Genomic DNA, 22,049 nt, shown 5'->3' on the forward strand with positions numbered 1-22,049 from the left:
CTCATTGTCTCTAAGGATTGTTGCAAAAATGACTTTTATTCGTACATGATGTTAACTGGAAGTCTATGTTCACTTTTTTGCATGTGGCTAACCAGTTCTGCCAGTACCACTTGTTGAAGACGTTTTCCCTGCTCCACTTAGGATTTTCTGCTCCTTTGTCAAATATTAGGGGATTGCATTTCTGGGGAACATTGTCTGAGAACTCAAGCCTATTCCACTGATCTGAGGGTCTGTCTTTATTCCAATACCATACTGTTTTGATAACTATTGCATTGTAGTACAGTTTAAAGTTGGGGAAAGTAATGCCTCCCATTTTCTTTTTCCCTAGGAATGCTTTAGCTATTCGAGGGTGTTTATTGTTCCAGATAAACTTCACAAGTGTTTGATCCACTTTTTTGAAGAATGTCATGGGTATCTTTAGAGGGATCACATTAAATCTGTACAATGCTTTTGGAAGTATTGCCATTTTAATTATGTTAATCCTGCCAATCCATGATCAGAGTATGTTTTTTTATTTCCATGTGTCCTCTCTTATTTCTTGGCCCCAAAACAAAACAAACAAATAAATAGTTAATGTAGATAAGTTTGAAGATATGGTGGCTTAAAAGCAGCTTCTCCCACATGGCTGTTGGAAATATACATCCTTAATCAAGAACTTCTGGACAAATGTAGGTGTTGCATTCCTGAGACTCTCAGAGCTGCTCCCACCAAGTTCCTGCTCCTCACTCTAGCCCTCATTTCCACAACCTACCCCAAGAAATCCTGTGTCTTAATAACAATAAAACACTAGATGAAGGGGTCAGAGTGGTGACGCAAGTGGCGCCTTGCGCGCGCTAGCCTAGGACAAATCACGGTTCAATCCCTAGCATCCCATATGGTTCCCCAAGGCAGGAGTGATTTCTGAGTGCATAGCCAAAAGTAACCCCTGAGCGTCACCTGATGTGGCCCAAAAACCAAACAAAAAACACTAGATAAAGAATATTTCTGATTAATGAACCTATATAAATTTTTCCATAAATTCAAAGTGAGAAAATGCCCATCTCACCTTTATTTTCCCAAGTAATTGCTGTCAGAGTAATAAAAAAATCTAGAAGTTTCTTCTGAAAGAATCACTCTTGAAAAGTCTTAGAAGTCAGATGCTTCCAGGGTTCGCAAGGGCAAGTCAACCTAAGTTTCACTGAATGGGGCTCCAGGCACCTCATAGTGTGATCCTACTGGAAGTAAGGCCTGCAAGCCCACAGTCCATATGACCTGTCTGACTACCTCACAGTTTTCCCAGTTCCTTCAGAGAGAATTAGGTCCTCAGCAGAGTAAAAGTCAGCCTGTTTCCCCTCCTGCACTCTAACTGTTGCTGTATTTAGAACATGTTTTCAGATTTCACACACAGCTACTTTCTAGGTCATGAGCCATTCCTAAGAGAACCAACACCTGAAAGATAGCTCAAATGTTAGAGCACATACCCAGCGTGCCTTAGGCCCCAAATTCATTCCTAGTACTACCAAAATATAATTGGAATTTGGGCCCTGATCCTCTTGCCTGTTCTAGATCCAGCCTGAGTGATAATCCCAAATCACAGTGAGAAATACACTTTCTCAACCAAACACACACACATTTAAATTCATAAATTTGGAATAATAGTTTTACAATGTCTATTTTATTACTCAGAATTCATATAGATATTCTGTTCTCTGTTCTATTCCAATTTTATTATACAATTATGTTTGTGGGGTTCAGAAAGCTTTTACATGGGATAATGTGATTACCAAATATTGCCAGGAGTGGCCCCTGAGTACCAACCTTCCCTCACCCCTGCAAGCACTGATATGTATGTCAATAAATAAATACTATTTGTAACATGTTTAAGAACATGAGCTATAACCTAAACTATAGCAAACTTTTCTTTTTAATTTGGTGGGAAGGTGGTTGGTACTGTGGAAGTATGTATAAATCCTAAATCCTCTTCCATTTCCCAATCATAGGGGAAAAGAGAAGAGGGTCTGGAACAGGTTGTCACAGGAAATAACCCAAACCAAGCTGGAAAGAGATGAAACATGGGTCCATGAATCTTTCTGAAAGAAAAAGTGAGAGAGAGAGAGTGAGTTAAGAGAGAAAGAGAGACCTGTGAGAGAGAGACCTGTGTGAGAGACCTGAGACCTGAGAGGAGGGGAGGGAGGGAGAGAGGAAGGGAGGGGGAGAGAGGGGGGAAGAGAGAGAGACCTTCTTTCAGAATAGCTAAATAATCTCACACTGAGCATTGTAACAAGAGTGTAGAGCACTGAGCATCATATTATGAGTCTAGAGCATCCAAGTTACTTTCCCATAAGATTCTGTGACAAAACTATTGGGACATAATTGCAGACATGCTTAAATTGAAAATAAGTTGCCAGAACATTTTCAGAATGAGCATTGTAATAAGAGTCTAAAGGTTTATAGTATTCAAGTTCCTTCTCCATTGATTTTTGTGAACAAAAACATTAGAACTTTTTTTTTGTGGGGGGGTCACACTTGGCAGCACTCAGGGGTTACTCCTGGCTCTATGCTCAGAAATCACTCCTAGCAGGGGACTATATGGGATTCCGGGATTTGAACCACTGTCCTTCTCCATGCAAGGCAAATGCCCTGTCTCCATGCTATCTCTCTGGCCCAACATTAGAACATTTTTGCAGACACAAACAAATTGGAAATAATTTGTTAAAACATTTTTATAATGAGAACTGTAATAAGAGCTAAAAGCACTGTAGTGCAAGTCCAGAGTACTCAGTTTCTATTCCATATATTTCTGTAAACAAAAATAATAGAACATTTTAACAGATGAATTTAAGTTGAAGATGAGTTGCTAGAATCTTATAATGAGCACTGTAATGAGAGTTTAGAGTATAGAGCACTGTAATGTGCACCTGAGACATCCAACTTCTTTATTCTTAGACTTTTGTGGACAAAAACATTAGAATATTATTGCATACATATCAGTTTGAAAGTAAGTTACTAAAACATTCTTTTTTTTGTTTTTGTTTTTGGTTTTTGGGCCACACCCTGTGACGCTCAGGGGTTACTCCTGGCTATGCGCTCAGAAGTTGCTCCTGGCTTCTTGGGGGACCATATGGGACGCCGGGGGATCGAACCGCGGTCCGTCCTAGGCTAGCGCAGGCAAGGCAGGCACCTTACCTCCAGCGCCACCGCCCGGCCCCTAAAACATTCTTATAGGGAGTACTGTAATGGAAGTCCAGGGAGTCCATGGTATCCAAATTCCTTTCCCAGGGATTTCTGTAGACAAAAGAATTGAAACATTATTGTAGACACCTATGAAAGGCAATTTTCTGCTTTAATTTATACAGACTATCCATTGCTATAGGTCCCATTGAAGTATAAAAGAGGATAAAAGCTGCTGAAGATTTCACAAGAGTTGGGAATATCCAAAATTTCATGATCATCCAACTTAAACCAAAATGGTCTTGCTGTACTTTTTTAGTAGGCCATGTAGTAAACTTTGTCTATCTATTTCACCATAGAAACAGAAAATAATTTGTTCTTTTTTAAGTTGTTCTTAGAATCAATAACATACTGTGACAAGTCTAGGTTTTCTAAGGGGAAATCCACATAGATCTGTTATTTTTGCTTCTGCCTTCTTTCATAGGAAAGGTGCTTCAGATGTATTAAGAGCACAGATAGTAACTCCCAAATTTCTATCTTATTTTAGAGGATCCTGCTACACTCTATAGTGACTGCATTAAAATCTGCTATTGTCTGTCAGTTTTTCTCTTTTTGAAAATAACTTGATGCAGTCCTGTACTGTACATTTACTTGTGAATGCTAATGGCAAAGACAGATGCATGAAAGTCACAAAAGTCAAAGATGTTTTGTGATAGGTGAGGAACTGAGCTGTGGATTTGAACTGGCCTTAAAAATGTTTACCAATAATAAACACAATGAGCTGATTCTGTCTTTGTCAAGCATGCTCCACAGCTTTCCAGTCAATGAGACGATTATTTTTTTCCTCTTTGTCTTTTCTGCCCATCAGCTTTATTCAGGTCTTCATGGAGACCATTCATCAGAAATAAAAGTAATTCCTATGAGTCCTGTACACTGAAAATTGGTTATTTATTTTCCCAATGGTTATCTTAAAGTCTTTTTTTTTTTTTGGTTTTTGGGCCACACCCTGTGACGCTCAGGGGTTACTCCTGGCTATGCGCTCAGAAGTTGCTCCTGGCTTCTTGGGGGACCATATGGGACGCCGGGGGATGGAACCGCGGTCCGTCCTAGGCTAGCGCAGGCAAGGCAGGCACCTTACCTCCAGCGCCACCGCCCGGCCCATCTTAAAGTCTTTTGGGCTTATATGCCTTGCTGTCCTGCCCATGGGACTTTCATAATTAGTCCAAATTTTTCTGTGACTTTACTTTTATGCCCCAATGGATTTTACTTGTTAAGATAATCCTGGTAATGACGTTGGTTTAATAATCAGCCAAACAGGGAGCATTACAAACATACTGTAACATTTAGTTCATGTAACAAGTGTTTCCTAAATTATAAAGTACAGTGAGAGCTGAACCAGTTCCCTCAAAAATATAACTGAAACTTTGAATCCGGTCATTCCTAATCTCTGTAATCTCTGCCTTAGTGTGATATGCTGACTTGTTGTCCCAATTACTTGTTGGACTTGCTGCTAGTTTTCTTTTCTCTTTCTTTTTTTTTTTTTTTTTTTTTTTTTGGTTTTTGGGCCACACCCGGCGGTGCTCAGGGGTTACTCCTGGCTGTCTGCTCAGAAATAGCTCCTGGCAGGCACGGGGGACCATATGGGACACCGGGATTTGAGCCAACCACCTTTGGTCCTGGATTGGCTGCTTGAAAGGCAAACTCCGCTGTGCTATCTCTCCGGGCCCTCTTTTCTCTTTCTTTTGAATCATCTGTGTTGGATCTGGGGAAGAGCAGGAATACTTCAACTTGGACTGTTCCTTAATCCGTTCAGCAAAAATTTGTGGCTTGATATCATCATGTGTGAGAATTCTGCTTCTGACAAAGTGTAATGGGACCCAGAGTTTCTTGGTGGGGTTGCCATCTGTAGAAATAGAAGCATATTCTTTCCCTCAACTGAGATTACAATTACTTATCAACTTTTACCCAAACAGGTAAGTTAACTGTTTTCTTTGTTTTGTTTTGTTTGTTTTATCGTGTGCAGCTTCTTGAAAGTGTCTTTCTACAGTTGTGTGGGGCTCTACTTGGGGTAAATTCAAGAACTTTAGAGAAAATAGTGTTAAGGATAGAAAGTCAATCGGTGGCATCACCCTTTTCCTGAATGGTAATAATTGAGTTGTGAGGTTTCTGTGAGCACATTCAACCTTATCCCTGAGGATTGTAAAAGATGCAAGAAACATGTTTGATTTGCCATATTTTTAGAGATTAATTGAAAAGTTTTACTAGTGTAGGTAGGGCCATTATGAGTTTTGATGGTTTAGAGAATGCCTATGGCAGAAAAACATTGCCGTGAAAAGAAAAAAATATCCTTAGCTCTTTCTGTACTAATAAGTACAGACCATATAAAATGAGAATATGTATCAACTATTACACAAAATAGGGTTTGTTTGGGAAAAAGTTAACATGAGGGGAGCCTGACCACTCTGCTTTGCTTCATGGCTGCACACATATCCTAGTCAATGAACCCTAGCACAACATGCAGGAGAAACCACACTGGGAGCCAGAGCAATATTACAGTAGTAGGGCATTTCTTTCATGCAACCAACCCTAGATGAACCCTGATTCGATTCCTGGCATCCCATATAGTCCCCCACGCCTGCCAGGAGAGAATTCTGATTACAGAGCCAGAAGTTACCCTGAGTGTGGTTCTCTAAATCCCCCCCCCCAAATAAAAAAGAAGATACCACACCACAAGAATTACAATGGGGAAACAATGCAGGCCAACATCATGCATAGAGAATGAAGATGAGAACTCTGATGACCGGAAAAGTCCAATCACTTATTCAGCCTCTCAGGTAAGGAGTTTAAAGAAGAAATATGGATGATTATGGATGAATATCATAGAAATATGATATCCAAAGAAAGAATGGATTGAACCCAACAAACCATAAATAAGAATCAAAAGGATGGGGCCAGAGAAATAGCATGGAGGTAGGGTGTTTGCCTTACATGCAGAAGGACCATGGTTCGAGTTCTGGCATCCCATGTGGTCCCCTGAGGCTGCCCCTGAGGAGCTATTTCTTTTTTTTTTATTTTTTTCTCTTTATTTGAATATCTTGATTACATAAATGATTGTGATAAGGTTTCAGTCATATAAAGAACACCCCTCTTCACCAGTGCAACATTCCCGCCACCAATGTCCTAAATCTCCCTCCATCCCACCCCACCCCCACCTGTACTCCAGACAGGCTTTCCAGTTCCTTCATTCATTCACTTGATTATGGTAGTTCTCAGTGTAGTTATTTCTCAGCTGTCCTAGCGAATGTTTCCCAGTTACTAGGATTTTTTTTGTTTTTGTTTTTTGTTTTTTTGGGTCATACCCATCGGTGCTCAGGGGTTACTCCTGGCTGTCTGCTCAGAAATAGCTCCTGGCAGGCACAGGGGACCATATGGGACACCCGGATTCGAACCAACCACCATTGGTCCCGGATTGGCTGCTTGCAAGGCAAACGCCGCTGTGCTATCTCTCTGGGCCCGGTGTAGTTATTTCTATAACTGTGCTCACCACTCTGTGGTGAGCTTCATGGAGTGAGCTGGTGTTCCAGCCCTCCTCTCATTGTCTCTGAGGATTGTTACAAAAATGACTTTTATTTTTCTTAAAACCCATAGATGAGTGAGACTATTCTGCGTCTCTCTCTCCTTCTGACTTATTTCACTGAGCATGATAGATTCCATGTACATCCATGTAGAGGAAAATTTCATGACTTCATCTCTCCTGACAGCTGCATAATATTCCATTGTGTATATGTACCACAGTTTCTTTAGCCATTCGTCTGTTGAAGGGCATCTTGGTTGTTTCCAGAGCCTGGCTATTGTGAATAGTGCTGCAATAAATATAGGTGTGAGGAAGGGATTTTTGTATTGTATTCTTGTGTTCCTAGGTATATCCCTAGGAGTGGAATAGCTGGGTCGAATGGGAGCTCAATTTCCAGATTTTGAAGGAACCTCCATATCACTTTTCATAGAGGCTGTACTAGATGGCATTCCCACCAGCAGTGGATAAGAGTTCCTTTCTCTCCACATCCCCGCCAACACTGATTGTTCTCATTCTTTGCTGAGGAGTTATTTCTGAGTGTAGAGCCAGGAATAACCCCTGAATGCTGTTGGGTGTGACCCCCCCCCCAAATAAGAATCAAAAGAATATGAAAATAAATATTAGAAAACTCCAAACTGAAATAACAGGATTGAAAAACTTGGTTTGCAAAATGAAAACCTCACTAGAAAGCCTTTCTAACAGAGTAACAGCAACTGAGGACTGAATCAGTGAGCTGGAAGATGAGATACAGAACAACTCCATACAACAGGTGAGATTGGAAAAGAGCCTTAATGCAAATTATCAGACAGTGAAAAAAATACTCAGATAATGTGAACAGAAGAAAATGGAAGTCTTTGATAAACTCAACAGAAACTATGTAAAAATTAATGGAGTCCTGGGGACCCAGGAAGAAAGTCCTCAGAAAGAATCAACAGTAAAGGACATCATGGCAGAGAAACTCCAAGAGCTAAAGATTGCATGCAACCAAATTCTGCATGCTTGAAGAGTTCCTGCTAAAAGAGACCTAAAAACAAATGGGGAGAAGAAATGAACAGACACTTTGACAAAGAAGAAATACAAATGGCCAAAAGACACATGAAAAAGTGCTCCACATCACTAATCATCAGGGAGATGCAAATCAAAACAACGATGAGATACCACCTCACACCACAGAGAATGGCACACATCACAAAGAATGAGAATAAACAGTGTTGGCGGGGATGTGGAGAGAAAGGAACTCTTATCCACTGCTGGTGGGAATGCCGTCTAGTTCAACCTTTATGGAAAGTGATATGGAGATTCCTCCAAAAACTTGAAATCGAGCTCCCATACGATCCAGCTATACCACTCCTAGGAGTATACCCTAGGAACACAAAAATACAATACAAAAACCCCTTCCTTACACCTATATTCATTGCAGCACTATTTACCATAGCAAGACTCTGGAAACAACCAAGATGCCCTTCAACAGACGAATGGCTAAAGAAACTGTGGTACATATACACAATGGAATATTATGCAGCTGTCAGGAGAGATGAAGTCATGAAATTTTCCTATACATGGATGTACACGGAATCTATTATGCTGAGTGAAATAAGTCAGAGAGAGAGAGAAAAATGCAGAATGGTCTCACTCATCTATGGGTTTTAAGAAAAATGAAAGACATTCTTGCAATAATAATTTTCAGACACAAAAGAGAAAAGAGCTGGAAGTTCCAGCTCACCTCAGGAAGCTCACCACAAAGAGTGATGAGTTTAGTTAAAGAAATAACTACATTTTGAACTGTCCTAATAATGAGAATGTATGAGGTAAATGGAGAGCCTGTTTAGAGTACAGGTGGGGGTCGGGTGGGGAGGAGGGAGACTTGGGACATTGGTGATGGGAATGTTGCACTGGTGATGGGTGGTGTTCTTTACATGACTGAAACCCAAACACAATCATGTATGTAATCAAGGTGTTTAAATAAAAATTTAAAAAAAAACAGGTACCCCAAGACACAACCTAGTCACAATGACTAGGTTAGGATAGTCATGGATAGGTAGACTACTGAAAGCTGCAAGATCAAAAAAGGGAAACTACATTCAAAGATTTACAGCAGAACTGAGGTAACAAACCCTCAAGACCAGAAGGCAGTGGTGGATATAGTGACAAAACTCAAAGAAATGAATGCTTCACAAGAATACTGCACCCAGTCAGATTAACTTTAAGGTTTGAAGGAAGTATACATAGCTTCATGGATAAACAATAGCCCAAAAACTTTGGGCTCAAAACCAGTCTTAAAAGAAAATCTAAAAGGTATACTTTAAGACAAGAAAGAGAAAATGACACACCCAACTTCTACACAAAGATGACAATAAATCTCATGAGTGATATCTCTCAATATCATGAACTAAACGTAACAGTTAAGAGACACAGATTCGCAAAAGGATCAAATATCTGAATCCAATATTCTGCTGCCTACAAGACACACATCCAAATAGTCAGAAAAAAACATAAACTGAAAAGCAAGGCTGAAAGAAAATCATCCAAGCAAACAACTCCATTAATAAAACTGGAGTAGCCATATTAATATCAGATGAAACAAACTTTAGACTTAGAAAAGTTATAAGGGACAAAGATAAACATTTCATAATAATCAAGAGATATGTACAACATGAAGAAATCACACACTCCTAAACATATAAGCATCCAATAAGGGACCAGAAAAATATGTAAAACAGTTACTGGCAAATCTGAAAGAAGACATCAATAGCAACACAATAATAGTGGGAGACTTCAACACTGCTCTGTCATCCCTTATTAGGTCAACCAGGATGTAACCTAACAAGAATATACTAGCTCTACAAGGAGAAATGAAAGAAAGCGAAGAAAGTGGCCTAGAGTATATATATATGGAGAAGAATGTTTATATATAATGATATATATATGGAGAATAAATGTTTGTCCAGTTTTCCTTAAAGAAAAAATAGAAATTGCCAAAAGGCACATGAAAAAATGTTCCAAATCACTAATCATCAGGGAGATGCAAATCAAAACAACAATGACATACCAGCTCATCCCACAGAGACTGGCACATATCACAAAAAGCAAGAACAATCAGTTTCAGCAGGAACATGGAGAGAAAAGAACTCTCATTCACTGTTGGTGGGAATGCCATCAGGTCCAGCCTTTATGTAAAACAATATGCAGATTTCTCAAAAAACTGGAAATTGAGCTCCCAAATGATCCAGCTATACCAATCCTAAGGATATACCCTAGGAATGCAAAACTCAATAAAAAAAATTGACCTCTGCACACCTATATTCATTACAGTGCTACATACAATAGCCAGAATCTGGAAACAACCCAGATGCCCAAAAACAGATAAGTGGCTAAAGAAACTGTGGAACATATACACAATGGAATATTATGCAACCATCAGGAAAAATGAAGTCATGAAATTTGCTTATACATGGGTGGACACGGAATCTATTATGCTGAGTGAAATAAGTCAGAGGGAGAAAGACAGAAACAAAATAGTCTCACTCATCTGTGGGATTTAAGAAAAATAAAGGACAGTATGGTAGTAATACCTGGAGACAACATAGATGAGAGCTGGAAGGGCCGGCCTACAATATGAAGCTTACCACAGAGTGGTGAGTGCATTAGAGAAATAACTACACTAATAACTATTCTGGCAATGGTAGTGCGTGAAATAGAATGCCTGTGGAAAATACAGGTACTGGAAGGGGGAGGAAGAAGATGGGGGGGCAGTGGTGGTAGGAATGTTGCACTGGTGAAGGGGAGTGTTATTTTTTTAATAAGTCTTTATTTAAGGACTATGATTTACAAGCATGATTATAGTTGGGTTTCAGTCATAAACAGAACACCCCCTTCACCAGTGCAACATTCCCACCACCAATGCTCCCCCCTTCCCAACCCCTATCTGTATTTGAGGCAGGCATTCTACTTCTTTCACTCATTAAGGTTGTCATGATAGTTGTTGTGTAGTTATTTCTCTAACTGCATCACTACTCTTTGTGGTGAGCTTCAGGACTGTTCTTTTTTATGACAGAAACCCAACAACAAACATGTTCATAATCATGGTACTTAAATATATTATTATTAAAATTATATAATTATTGGGGCTGGAGAGATAGCATGGAGGTAAAGCGTTTGCCTTTCATGCAAAAGGTTGGTGGTTCAAATCCCAGCATCCCATATGCCTGCAAGCCTGCCAGGAGTGATTTCTGAGCATAGAGCCAGGAGTAACCCCTGAGCACTGCCAGATGTGACCCAAAACCCAAATATATATATATAATAAAAATACTTCTGAGATCTTTATAATAAGTGGAGATTTTCTGGGGATGCACTGTAGTGCTTTCCAGACATAGCCAATATATTCATATGTAGACAGCAAATTTTTCTGTGTTAATCCAGCCACCTGTAATCCAGCCACTGACAAATTTGCTATAATGTTCTCAGATAGACCCTGAAGCTCCCTGTTGTTAGAACATGCAAAGCAAGATACCATTCATATAGAAAATAATATAAGCATGAGGAAATCTTACACAATCAGAGTGTAAAACCACATAAACAAAATATTGGCACATTGTAGATGAGTTGATCATTCCCTGAAGTAAAAATGTCCACTGAAAGCATCACATGCAGGCCCGGTTGTTAAGAGAGAAAATGGAGAATGCAAAGTGTTTGCAGTCCTCTGAGTGTATGGTCATGTTATAGATGCAGTCTTTTATGTCTATCATAATCAATAGCCAACCTTAGGTATGTTCTCTGGGGCAGGCAGGCCTGGTTGTAATGAGCCCATGAGAACCATTGTAGAATTAAAATTTTGTTTTGGGGCCATACACAGTGGTGCTCAAGTGTTAATCCTGGCTCTGCGCTTAGAAATCACTTCAAGCAGGCTCAGGGGACCAAATAGCATGCTGGGAATCAAACCCAGGTCTGTCCTTGTTCATCCACATGCAAAGCAAATATCCTACTGATGTGTTATTTCTCCAGCCCTGACTTAAAATTTCTTAAGTCAATTAACAACCGCTATTTGCCCGCCTTCTTTTGTATAAAAAAGAGCCATAGGAACCATTGTAGAATTAAGTTATTTTTTGAAAATTTTTTATTTAAAGAAAATGCGGGGCCGGGTAGGTGGCGCTGGAGGTAAGGTGTCTGCCTTGCAAGCGCTAGCCAAGGAAGGACCGCGGTTCGATCCCCCGGCGTCCCATATGGTCCCCCCAAGCCAGGGGCGATTTCTGAGCACATAGCCAGGAGTAACCTCTGAGCGTCAAACGGGTGTGGCCCAAAAACCAAAAAAAAAATAAATAAATAAAGAAAATGCACCACATAGTTGACATAATTGATCATAATACATTTGTTTCAAGATAAGGGAAAATGCGGCTGGAGTAGTGGTACAAGTGTTAAGGAGTCTGCCTTGCACACACTAGCTTAGGACGGACCACCGTTTGATACCCTGGCATCCCATATGATCCCCCAAGCCAGGAGTGATTTCTGAGTGCATAGCCAGGAATAATCCCTGAGTGTCACCTGGTGTGGCCCAACCCACCCCCCCAAAAGAGATACGGAAAAGAAAAATTATTGAAAAAATAGAAGAAAAACTAAAAAATAAAATGGAAGAGAAGAAAAAAGAAAGAAAAAGTTCAGTAACAATTATATGTGTGAAATTTATTGCATATCCAATAACATCATTAATACAATAGCAGAATGTCTAGTAAGCTCTTTTTTTAAAAGAAGATCAGAGATTAAAAAATACAAAAGTGTGTGTGTGTGTGTGTGTTTGTGTGTGTGGCAGTTGTTGTTTGCATAGGCACAGCAAATTATGGGGAAAATAGAAAGGAAAAACCTTTAGCCTAAAAACAGGGAGACCTTACCCATGAAGTATCCTGGCATAAGATCAACTACAGGCTCCAGGCATATTAAATTGTCTAACCCCAAAGTCTTTCTCTATGGTCCCAGTAAAAAGTCTTCACAATCACGGTTGTTCCTGTCAGATTTCTGTAGCTAGAGAATCTGCTTTCTGTACAAATCCTATGTCAATGTGAGGGTGACATGGAGCTTCTTCTGGTTTCACCTCACCATTAGCTGGCAATGAAGAGAACCCGGTCCTAAAAGCAGGTTGTTGCTGTTACCAAGTCTTCACGATGCCATAAGAATCTTCTTTGGGGGCCGGGCGGTGGCGCTGGAGGTAAGGTGCCTGCCTTGCCTGCGCTAGCCTAGGACGGACCGCGGTTCGATTCCCCCGGCGTCCCATATGGTCCCCCAAGAAGCCAGGAGCAACTTCTGAGCGCATAGCCAGGAGTAACCCCTGAGCGTCACAGGGTGTGGCCCAAAAACCAAAAAAAAAAAAAAAAAAAAGAATCTTCTTTGGAGTAAGTCGATGCCAGGGCAGCAGTAGGGTCTTTCCTGGTAGAAGTCCAATTTCTAGTGCTGGTGTAAAAAACCGTGCTATTTCCATAGATGGGATCCAAGGTTCAGGGGTGAATGTCTGATCTTCTGAAGCCTAAGCCAAATCACTATGACAAGTGTTCAGGGTATAAAGCCCCACTGCAATATAAAATTTATGTGTTCCTATCTTTTAGATAAGAACTTGTTTGCACACATAAGATTTCCCCCATTTTAATGTGCCTATGCAAAAAGGAACAATGCCACATGGTACTATTGGTGCATATGGAAGCAGAGGTAACAGGTCCAACAATTTACATAACCTGGTTCTAATGTGAACTCAGAACACTAGAGAAACTTATCTACTAGAATTCCCTACAAAATATATCCCCCCAAAAGCAGAAATTGCTGCTACATAAGAAGATAGACAGTAATAGTTATACCTATTAAGAAAATACATCTAAAGAAATATTCAAAGGCGATATACATGTCCCCTTTAAGTCTTTTAAAATAGCCGAGGTGGGGGAATAAAACCTGGAACACAGTTTCAGCCTGTGATTTGGTCTTATGGAATCTAAAAGATGGCTCCCAGCAGTCACATATCAGGAAATGTTCTTGAACCAAAGTCTTCTCAGAAACTAAATCTGGTCGTAAGCAACAGTCCACAGCAAAGGGAGGTGGGGAAAAGGGGCCACCAAGAGCAAATCAGCAGCAGCGGCAGTGGCAGCTTCTTCTTGGGATAAGAATCTATCTTTTCACTTTGGGAGCTGATTGGCAGCTGGCTGGGGTGGAGGGAATTTTCTGCTTCGTAAGGAGTTAAGCACTGAGGGTAAAAAGGGTTAAATGGGGGAAAATAACAGATAGGAGAGAGTGAAAAGCTAGAAAAGAATTTGAAGGTAAACAAAGGGGGGAAAGGGGACTACATATAACAGGGGGAAGGACTATATACAACATAGACATTATGTATATTACAGAGGACATTAGATAAACGTTGAGGTGGCCAACACATATACGCATGTACACTCATAGATAGACATTGGGTTGCAGTTAAAAAGCTGACCCAAGTGAAATGGGACAGAATGCTTAAACAAATATAAATCTGGCAAGACAGATTTTTGAAAAGGTTCCCCATTTTCTAGCCCAATCATGATTGGTGGGGTTAAACTTTACTGAAAAAAAGGCTTTGTGGGTTAGATTGTATATAGAGCATTCTTAAAAAAATCATAATTTTCAAGTCTAGAAAACTAAGTAATACATTAGTGAGCACTGTAAGAGGAGTCTACACCATGAAATATCATCTAGCGGGTCTTGAGCATTCAGGTTCTTTTCTAAAAGCAATCTAAAAATCATGAGTATTATGGTAAAATGGTGAACTTACTGAAATAAAAAACGAATTATGATTACAGACTCAAGGAATGAACTCTTTAGCAGTAGTTTTTGGCATTGCATATTCCATTGTTATCTGTTGATTAAACATTAGATTATATTGGCAGGCATAATCAAGTAGAAAATGAATAGATTACAATTTTTATCAGGATATTATTTGGTGATCACTGTCTTCTGAGTCTAAAATAGTATGCAATAAGGAACTGGGGTGACCAACCTATATCTCCAAATACCACTGTGGACAAAAAGATCAAGAAGTTATTATAAACATAGTAAAATTAATATATTGAGCACTGTAGTGAGTGTCTATGTCTTCCAAATACATTCTGTACCCGTTTCTGTGGATAAAAGCATTAGAACATTATTATAGACATCTATAAAGAACTGATTGAACACCTGCTCAATCTAAACAGGTGTATATGCTCTTTTTTTTTTTTTTTTTTGGTTTTTGGGCCACACCCGGTAACGCTCAGGGGTTACTCCTGGCTATGTGCTCAGAAGTTGCTCCTGGCTTGGGGGACCATATGGGACACCGGGGGATCGAACCGCGGTCCGTCCAAGGCTAGCGCAGGCATGGCAGGCACCTTACCTTCAGCGCCACTGCCCGGCCCCTGTATATGCTCTTGGTGGCAGACATTAATCCATTGAAATTTTAGGAAAATATTGACAGAAAGGGCTGTTGTAGGCCATTATATTGTAGAAGGTTGTTGTTACAATTGGGAATTTGGTTTGTGTAATTGCTCTTTGAGTAACTCATTTAGAATCGGTTTGGATAGCGCTAATATAGTGAGTTCTTTTTTTGTCTGACAATGTTTTTAACTCTCCCTCCCATATATAATTAAGAATTTCTCTGGATAGTAAACTCTAAGTTGAAAGTTGCTTTCATTTAATAGTTTGAGTATTTCATTCCACTCTTTTATTGCCTGGATTGTTTCAAATGGAAGATCTGGTTTGATTATTATTATGTTGTATGTTGTTCCTTTATACTTGAGGATTTTTTTCTCCCTTACTACTTTAAAGAGTTGACCTCTCCCTTTGTTTTTTTTCCCTTTGGATTACTAAATATCTTGGTGTTTTGGTGTTCTGTTATGGTCTATTTTGTTTGGAGCTCTTTTTGCCTCTTGGGTTTGTAGAGAAACCTCTTTCTCAAGTGTAGGGAAATTCTCTGTTATTATCTCTCTCGGTACTTGTTCTTTTCCTTTCCCATTTTCTTCCCTTCTGGAATTCCTATACTTTGAAGATTATTTCTCCTGTATTTGTTCATTAAGTACCTTACATTTTATTCCAAGGTTTTGTCTCCCCTTTCTTTTTTGGCTTCTTTATCACTTCTAGCTTGTAATTTGTCTTTCAAGCTCATCTATGCGATTTTTCACTTGTGTAATTCTACTATTATGGCTTGCTAACATGTTTTTTTAGTTCTTCGAGTTCCATCTGTATGGATTCTCTCATCTTGTGAAAGAGTTCTTCTTTGAGTTGGTTTAATTGTTCATCTATAGATTTCTTAATTACAGGCTAGTGACTCCTTGGTTTCCATTGCTAAACCATTAAGTGTTGATTTTAGGTCCTCATATATAAGGTTCAGGCTTTTGGGTGGACTTGGAGATTTAGCAAGGTTTCTCTCCATATACCCCACAGATGTCTTCTTCAGCTTCCCCATTGATCTTTGCATTTATTGATTTGGAGTTCTGACGTTTCAGGGTGCTTAAGAAAGTGATCTATTGAATTATTTGTATGAAATGTGGCTCAAGGTGTATCTTCTTTGAGGTTATTTTTCTAAACTAGCAAGGTTGTTTAAGTATAATAAAATATTGCATACTAGTTTATTGATTTTTTTCAGCTGGTCTTTGAGCTGTATATTTACTAAGGTAAAGATGTGTAGATCCAATCTGCCTGGAAGTCTTTGATATAAATTGAAATGACTTTGTGTGAATGCTCTAGTGTCCATGCCTTTTGAGAAATGAAGGACTGATGGAAAGGAAGGGGGCATCATTAATGGCACTGGAACCCAGAATGAGGCAGAGAAAAGGCTAGAAAGGAGGCCCTGTTTGAGCTTGGTGGAGGGGATTAGGACAAGAGCCTCCCGGTTCCCACCCAGACACAGGCCTGTCAAAGAATAAGCATTGGTGCTGGGACCCATAAGGAGGTTGGGAAAAGTCCCTAAAAGACAGCCCCATTTGCATTTAGTGGAAAGGATTAAGACGTGAGGTTTCCTATTCCCTCCCAACACAAACCTGGCTGGCCCCAAAGGGCAGACAAACAGTGGAACCCAGAGGAGGCTGAGGAAGGCTGGAAAGAAGGCCCTGTTCGAGCTTGGTGGAGGAGATTAGGACAGGAACCTCCCTGTTCTTGCCCAGACGCAGGCCTGACAAAGAATCAGCTATTTAAGATTTCTTTAAGTCATTGAACAAATGCCATTTGCCCCCACTTCTTTTGTGTAACAAAAACAGGAGAGTTCCATTCTGAAAATGCAATTTCAATATGTCTCAGTTTAAGTCAATGGTCCTCAAACTACGGCCCACGGGCCACATATTGTATTTATTCCCATTTTGTTTCTTCACTTCTAAATAAGATATATGCAGTGTGCATAGAAATTTGTTCATAATTTTTGTTTTTACTATAATCTGGCCCTCCAACAGTCTGAAGGACAGTGAACTGGCCCCCTGTTTAAAAAGTCTGAGGACCCCTGGTTAAGCTGTTTATCTACCAACTCTGTTAAGGGGCTATTGCAGCATCCATGTAGCTTCATGGGATTTCCACTGAATGTAGAGGTATGGCATGTGCTGATCCTCTGCAGCCCCAATTAAAAAGGCATGACCTCTCAACTCATGGCTAGAGAGGGACCTAAGGGGATATGATATTCAGCACCCCATTGTTCATGTAAACCTCGACCCCATAGTTTCAGGTACAGTAAAAGTGGCTATCTGTTCTTCTGGGCCAATGCATTTCAGCTGTCTAGCACTCTGTCAGACAGAGGAAGAGGGCAGAGCAACTATTCCTTCTAAGCCAAAGTTATTTCTTGCAAGGTCCAATTACTGGATCAGGGTTGCATCTGTGTCAAACATACCCTTAATTGTTTATTTGTTTATGGTTTAATTGTGACTTGGATATCTCAAGGGTTATAAGTGGATACTCTGCCTTTGTAAGCTTAGAAATAAAAGCTACCAGGGGATTAGCTGAAGCATTCAGGGGTTGGTGCCACCAAAGCATCCAATCCTAGGTCAGACATTTTAAAGGAGAGTAACAGAAGCATGGCAATGCACTCTATCTTCTCAAAATTCCAAACAATTGGCATAGAAAAAACAATTATTATTTCTCACACATGATCAGAATCTATTATCCCTATATGTGTGGTGATTCACTTAATAGTTAAACTGCTTAATTTCATAAGTATGCCCATAGTACATAGTGGGATTGGTACCGTTTTTGCTAGATTTTAATTTGTAGGGGCACTGGGCTGGTGTTATGGTCACTGTCTCAGAGCAGGAGATATCCAAGTCACAACTTCCTGCAGTTGCAGGTTCCAGAAAATCTATTGATCCCAGCCAGGGCTGGGAGGGTGATCACAGATGAGAATGTCCCCGATTCTGTGGGGTCTGGGACTAGCCTCTTGGATGATGTGATTAGGTCTCCGTCTCAAGGAGGCAGATACAGGAGGAACCCTGCAGTTTCTATGAAAATGCCCCAGTTGACCACAGTTAAAACATCTGCCTTGAACTCATGAAGCCTGGGGTTGGCCTCTTCTCCAGTTTCTCAAGACAGTATAATCACATGAGCAATAGTCTTTTGGGAGAGACTCTTTATTCTCTGGAAGGATAGCCTGATTCATCCCAATTTCCCCAAGCCTGTCTTCATACAGAATAGGGTGCCATAGCATTGATATGCGCCTTATGCTCAATGAAACCAACATTTCTACAAGCTCTTAGGAACCTCATGACATCTTACCTTTATCTAATAGTGCCAGATCACCTAGAGTCGTCTTTGGCATTCTCAAAAGCTAATTTTCTTATCAGGGTTTTTTGTGTTTCCTTACCTTTAACTTGTCTCTGGATAGCATCCATAAGTTTTTACCCAGAAATTCTGCATGTAGCTCTGAAATACCCTGGAAGATTCTGGTGTAACTTCTTTTAAATTTAGTAGCAGTATTAATCTTTTCCCAAACCCACAGCACTACCTCACAGACCTGCTCTAAACTAGAATGAGGTAGGGTCACCTCATATGACTGACTATTCGCATAAGGACCTTCACCTGGAAACATTCATAACTCAACTGAACCCCTGAAATCATCCGTCCAGAATGACCTAGAATGTGAATCTTAGTCTTAGCTTCATCACTGAGCCATATTCTCCACTGCATCTTTTGCAAAGGGCTCAGGCAGGTCTTAGCAATTGCATAAAAATCCCAAAGAGTGAGTCAGCCAATGTGATTCAGGCCCACATGTGAGGAGGTTGATTATCCTCTTGATGGTTTGGGGCAGAGGAACCACATCTTAAACACTCTTTGTCAGGCTGTAAGGGGGTAGGGGAGGAGTGGAGGGCATTCCTACAAAGCCACTTTTGGACCCTGAGTCTGAAGAGTCAGTAGACAGTTCATCTTCAGCATCCCTTTCATCTAATATATTAGTCCCCTGCAGATGTTGACTTCTCTGGTTTAATGCCAAAGCGAGATTTAATGTGAGTGGTGAATTATTGGCCTTGGTGTGGCTTCTAGTTTGAGAATGTGTCTCCACTGGGAAGACGCTTTTACTTCTGATGTGGAAGACATTTAGCAAAATTTGCCTGTACTTCCCATAATATACAATAGATGAAAAAGGACCAGGATAGCATAAAACCTACTGAATAACCTCAAACTGCCTAGTATGCATATCACCACTCCCTTAAAGGGCATAAAATAAAGGGCATGAAAAAAGGCCAAGGTCCCTCATTCCAAAGGCAGGACACTATCATAGTCTTGATCCACCAGGGAATTGTGGCCTTATCCACTGAGTATTATCCCCCTGATTTATCCTGGAATCATCTCCCCCACTATTGTTGAGGGTTTTTTTTGAGTCCCTGTTCAGGTGCTAGATGTGGAAGTGTGGATAAAGCCTCATGCCCCAATCCTAAGGGGAAACGGGAAGCCAGACTGGAATAGAGTTGCCACAGGAAATAATCCAAACGAGGCTGGACAGAGATGAAATATGGGTCTGGGACCTTTCCACGAGAAAGAGAGAGAGAGAGAGAGAAAGCGAGCGAGAGAGAGAGAGAGTGAGAGAGAGAGGGGAAGACAGACAGATAGACAGACAGACAGAAGGACAGACAGACAGACAGACAGACGAGGTTCTTCCTGCCCAAGTGGGTTTTTGACATGTAAAGAAGGAGCCATCTTTGATTAGGATAAAAACTGGTTAACTCAACACGGACCATACCTGGAAGTACCCAGGGCTTACTTCTGGCTCTGTGCTCAGAAATAATCCTTATGGTTCTGAGGATCAACACAGGGGCAGCTGTATACAGGCTAGTGCCTTACCCCTATACATTTTCCCAGCCAGACTTTTGTTTATTTATTTATTTAGGTTTTGGGGCCCACACTCAGTGACACTCAGGGGTCTGCTTGGCTATGTGCTCAAAAATTACTCCTGACTTGTTTGACCATATGGGATGCCAGGGGATCAAACCATGGTCTCTCCTGGGTCAGCCATGTGCAAGGAAAACACCCTACCACTGTGCCACTGCTCTGGCCCCAGACTTTCATGGTTTAAACCTCAGAGTTACAAAAGATCTGATAAAGCCCCTTTTATAAGCAGTAAACAAATCCAAAAGTTAATCCTTGTGAGGCAAACCCTTCCAAAGTGACCATCTTTAAACCTTCCAATGTCTCGACACCTGTATGCAGAGGGCTCCCCTTTATGTGACTCAGAGAAACTGACTTCCTTAAGGCCCCCACTCTGCCATATATCCAGGATACCTGGGTCTAGTACTGTAGGGTTTGTGAACATTCAGCATATACCACTCCATGCTCAGTACAACTCTATGAGCTTAGTGGCCACCTAATGACCACATCAGTCAGAGGATTAATAAATACACTGTGGAATATTTACACAATGGAACTCTGCAGAGGGTCTCCTAATTGGCACATAATAGCTGAATCTCAGAAAAATCCCAGACACAGAAGCAATCCATTGTGTACAATGTTGTTGGCATAAGGTAGAAAGTGGGTAAAAGGCATTTAAGCCGTTAAACATCAGTATAGTGGCTACTTTGGGAAATTTTAACAGGAATGGAATCCAGAGAAGTTGTTTGAAACCATGATAATGTTCTGCTCCCTGATCAAGTGCTATTTACATGGTTGTGTTTCGTGTGTAAAATTTAGTACAGGCTAAAATGTGTAACAACTTTTTGTTAAAATAGATATATTTAGCAGGCACTTATGGATTAGTTAGGGCACATTTCTTCTGTGGTAGAGCTGAAGTAAGAGCTATACTTCCTACCTCCAGAGCCCAGGTATTTGACTTGTGAGGATTGATATGACCTTTCTATAAAAAAAGGAAATTGCTACAAAGCTTTACAAATAACCTGTAATATTGCAATAATTTTTCATGTATCTTTCTGATGAGTTCATAATGGAAATATCTTACTTAGCTCCTAGACATGGAGCTTAATGTATTAAAAATGAAAAGGCAGGGGCCGGAGAGATAGCATGGAGGTAGGGCGTTTGCCTTGCATCCAGAAGGATGGTGGTTCGAATCCCGGCATCCCATATAGTCCCCTGAGCCTACCAGGAGTGATTTCTGAGGGCAGAGCCAGGAGTAAACCCTGAGCACTGCCGGGTGTAACCCAAAAACCAAATAAATAAATAAATAAATAAATATGAGAAAGCAGCCCACACAGAAAGCTCACTGAATAGTGAATTAAAAAATGTTGTTTAGAGGCCAGAGAGATGGCATGGAGGTAGGGTGTTTGCCTTTCATGCAGAAGGATGGTGGTTCGAATCCTGGCACCCCATATGGTCCCCTGAGCCTGCCAGGAGCGATTTCTGAGCATAGAGCCAGAAGTAACCCCTGAGTGCTGCCAGATGTGACCCAAAAAGAAACAAAAAATGTTGTTTAGTACAACATTAAATATAATTCATATTCATACATGCACTAGAATACTATGATAGTAAATTTTATATATATATATATATATATATATTTAGGTTTTATCCCAGGTTTTATCTCCTGATTTGAGCAGGAATCCCTCATGGTTCCCTGAACACTGCTGGGGTAATACTTGGGCACAGAGTCAAGAGTAGCCCCTGGGCACCATATTGTCACCCAAAAGCAGAAGATAAAATAAGACTATTAAAATAATTGCATCATCTAGAACAGTACTAAGAGTGAGCCTGGAGCGCTTCAGGGAGAGACTCCACAATAAAAATTTGAAATGTATGTAGATAGACCAGAGCAATAGCACATGGGGAGAGCATTTGCCTTGTACACAGCCAGCCTAGGTTCAATCCCTGGCATCCCATATGGTCCCCCCACTCCTACAAGGAGTGATTTCTAAATACATAGCCAGAAGTAATGCCT

The 22,049-nt window shown here is 40.5% G+C and overlaps 1 protein-coding gene and 1 pseudogene across 1 annotated transcript in view; one reads left to right on the forward strand and one right to left on the reverse strand.

The window, feature by feature from the left end:
- The window catches only part of ABCD3 (ATP binding cassette subfamily D member 3), a 544,096-nt gene that overhangs the window by 440,394 nt on the left and 81,653 nt on the right, over nt 1-22,049 (forward strand). The window lies entirely within an intron of this gene.
- LOC125997617 (ubiquitin carboxyl-terminal hydrolase 8-like) overlaps nt 3,288-22,049 on the reverse strand; it is a 43,378-nt pseudogene continuing 24,616 nt past the window's right edge.

Source organism: Suncus etruscus, chromosome 19 (genome assembly GCF_024139225.1).
Source record: "Suncus etruscus isolate mSunEtr1 chromosome 19, mSunEtr1.pri.cur, whole genome shotgun sequence".
In the NCBI taxonomy this organism is placed as follows: domain Eukaryota; kingdom Metazoa; phylum Chordata; class Mammalia; order Eulipotyphla; family Soricidae; genus Suncus; species Suncus etruscus.